A 4,199-nucleotide genomic window follows, 5' to 3' on the forward strand; every position below is an offset into this window, starting at 1 on the left:
CGATCATTTCTGTATAAACCCTTATTTATTATCGATTTCGATTAACCAAATTTCCACACGTCAGACGTTTAATACTGAAAGGAAATTTCACTACTTGGCTCTGGATTTATTATTAGGATTACTTTGTGAAATTATTAAAATTACATTTCTCATTTAATAGATTTTCGAATTTATGAACCGTCAATTTTATGGATTCAGAAATTTTCAAATGTGAAACTTTAGAAAGGAAATTTGAATATTTTTAAATTTGGAGGCTTGGAAATTTGAAAATTTATGGGTGTAGAGATTTAACGTAAGGAAGTAGATACTTGAAAATTTAAGTTTCAAAGTTCGAAAATTTAGGTATTTTAGAAGGAAGTTCGGAAATTTGAAAGTAGTAATCTTAAGGATTTGGAAATTTCAATTTAGGAAAATTCGGGAATTTGGAAATTCAGGTTTGAAAATGAAGGAACGTGATAAATTGGAAATTCTAGAAATTCAGGTATTTGGAGAAATTTGGCGATTTTGGTATTTTAGAATTTCGAAGTTTGATAATTTTGCGATTTGCATCTTTACGAACTTAACAATCTGAAAATTTGGAAAATGCACTGAAGTATAATCCAATTACATTACAAAGCATAAAGAATAAATCAAATTAAAATTAAACGAAGCTCAACACAGACCAACATATCTCCAACTAAACTAATAATTTCCAGAATCTAAAATCGTGAATCTACTGTCTATAAATTTTACGAATTTTTTACCAAAGTTACCGTCACGAAAACTGCATTCCGTGTAGACAACAGATGGATTACATTTGTGGAATGGAAAATACGTTTAATGCTGATTATTCCCACTGATTTTCATGCACTTTCACATACAGCCAAGTTTTTCTATCTTCTCGACCTGGTGTGTACCTACATTGCATGTCTCGTTGCACAACAAATCAGGAGTCCTATCGTACTTCCCACAAGACGAATTCGACCCAAGAGGATGGGAAATCCAACGATTTTGATCTTACCGTGGAAACTCGTGCCACTTCAATTAAAGCGTGCGCGTACAATCGAACAATCATGGGATAATTCAAGGATTTACTGGATCGAGTGCAATTTTCTTTACTCGATCGATTGACTTTTGTGAGAAATAGAAAGTACTGTTAAACATAAGCATTTAAATTATAATTTTGCACTTGTAACTGTAAATTTACGTAAGCACTTTAATTACAATTTTATACGTACAATTGTAATTTCACGTAAGCATTTGAATTACAATATTATACTTATAATTTCATGTATGCATTTTAATTAAAATTTTGTAACTTCAATCATAACTTCACCTAAATATTTCAATTACAATTTTATACCTATAATCATAATTTCACACAAGTATTTCAATTACAATTTTATACTTATCATCATAATTTGACAGAAGCATTTCAATTACAATTTCATATCTATAACCATGAGTTGACATAAACATTTCAATTATAATTTTGTACTTATAATTTATATTTTTATCAATATCGTATAGTTAATACCATAAATGTTGATCGAGAAAAATTTCGGTTCCTGTTAACTCAAAAATGCTACTAAAAAAAATTCAACAAATTTACATAAAAATTAAAATTTTCCTATTTTCCTATTTATGAATACTCGAAAACGTATCGACGAAAATGAATGTAGGTATAAATAAAAAATATTGGAATAAAAGAAGCAACCATACGATGTTGGTATTCAACAATTCATAGTGGAAACTAAGTGTACATTTAAAAAGGAAAAGAAACGGTAATATAACCAACCGTGGCCCCAACTTTCCTTTTTTATTCCCCTCGGAACGAGTGTTTTGTGCTGCTCGCCAGGATACGGAACAGTAAAGACGGTAACAGTCCAATGAATAAAACAATATGATAAACATCGAGAGTTCGATCGTTCGTCACATTCGAACGAATTCGTTCCAGATTCCACCGTCGAACCTTTCCTGCAGAAATAGTTTATTCCAGGATAGCCGAGCTCGTTCCACTAAAACGAACCGGGCAAGAAGCTTACGGTCTTTTCTTTCGATCGGGATTATGATTTCTACGCGAAACGACACCGTAGATCTGCACGACGGATATTATTACGCCGGTAATAAAATTAGTTTCACAACCGTACGAACGGCCGAGTTTATCGTTCACAGTACCCAAAGGATGAGGCGTATTTTTTCACAGTAAAACGTTTCACGATCAGAAATAAAGTGGCCCGTCTAACAGGGATAACTGGACGAGGAACGGGCCCGGTTCTACACCATAATCACTCTAACCGTTGCTAATTGCGAACGAAAGAACCGCTGCGTAGATTCGTCTCGTTTAAGACCACGCTCAACTATCGCTGAGTAACTTTCGAACAATAGTATCTTTTCCGTTGTATTCCCGCGTTTAGTTACGGTAACAGTAGAAACCCGCGTTGACTTGCCTGAACTGTTCGGTGCGAACTAATTCTAAGAATTTGAATCCGACGTGACACAAAAGCATATGTGCACTTAACTCTTGCCTTTTTTTTATGATTTCCTGATAAAAAGATTTACATTCGATCGATTAGATAAGTGTGAATACCAATGAATAACAAATCGTATCGAAGCCTACAATTAGTATCAATCACGCAGTATTCTAAAGAATCGGTGTACCATTACATGCAAATGAACTGGTAATTTCGTGGTATCACATCGGAACGTTGGTAATTATATTTTTGATATATTACGCGATTTTCAGTGTATAATTTACGACTTTTCTTTTGGCTCTGGGGTGCCGTGGGTAAAACGGTGTTATGGAAGAAAAAGATCTTATCGACTGCTGACATTTGGATTATGAATTTATAAATCTTTGGAATTCAATTCTGTATACGAAAATTTGAGAATTCGAATATGTAAAAAGTTGAAAATTGCAATTTGAAAATTTGAAGGATTTAGAAGTTGGAAATTTGATAATTTGAGGAATTGGAAACTTGAGCAACTTGAGAATTCGGAAATTTAGCAATTTGGAGATGTAGAGTTTTTGGGACATAGAAAATAGGGAGCTTCAAAATTAGGGAATTTAGAAATATAAATTTCGATATTTTAATATTTTTTAAATTGAGAATCTTGAAGTTTAAGAATTTGAGAATTTACGATTTTGAAAATTTAGAAATTTGAAAATATTACAACATGAGAATTTGAAAATTTGAGAATTTAATAATTTAATAAATTTAATAAATTGGGAATTTGTTAATTTAATAAATTTAATTTGAAATTTTAAAGATTTGAAAATTTTAAATTTTAAATATAAAGCAATTTTTAAATTTACATACTTGATCCCTTAAGAGCCAAGGAAATTGCACCCCAAGTGAACGTACAAGTAAAATTTCTGAGAATTCTCATTTCACAATGTTACACAGAAAACAGAAATAGAACGAAACTTTTGTAGCTGAAGTGTAATTAAAAATATCTAAGTAAGGTTCGACACGTCATATACTGAAGTCTCTTAATATGAAAATGTGTACATGCCCGTAGGTAATTACCTCACTTCTGTAAGAATCTTTAACGATCGGTTCATTGCTAAATACCAGGTAGAATGTACAACCAAGGTGTTGGATTACTTAATAGGAGTAGCGGTGATTGGCCGATTAAATTGTACCTACCCACAAATCGTAGCAATTTTTACCCGGTTACTTCCATGTTTACGAAATAATGTTACTCAATACTTTCCCGGAATACCACCTACATTTGAGGGTCTTACATTCCACGAAATACCTGTGGTTTTGTCATAGAACTCAAAATGGATATAATATACTTTCAATTCTGAATTATGGAGTTTTATAACTTCTTTAACTTAGTATTCACCAATTATAAGATTTCAGAGTTTCTAAATATATGTATTTTAGAACGCTACGATTTTAGAAGAACTCTGCAACCATAGAATTTAAAAAATTTAGAATTTTGAAAATTCCAAATATTTAAAATTTAATATTTTTGTATTTCTGATCTTTAGAAAATACGGTCTCGTAAATCTGCCAACAAAAATTCGTAAAACCCCTCTAGTACTTTGATTTCCTTGACGATCTATGCAAGAGCTCATTTTCCTTTACGGTTAATTCAACCCTGGAGGCGAGGACAAATCCTGAGATGCTGTTAACACTCCGCTACAGTGTTTGAAACATGCTACATAAAATAATGTAGTAAACATGCTACAGTAAGATAATGCATAAAAC

Source organism: Megachile rotundata, chromosome 9 (genome assembly GCF_050947335.1).
Source record: "Megachile rotundata isolate GNS110a chromosome 9, iyMegRotu1, whole genome shotgun sequence".
NCBI classification, from domain to species: domain Eukaryota; kingdom Metazoa; phylum Arthropoda; class Insecta; order Hymenoptera; family Megachilidae; genus Megachile; species Megachile rotundata.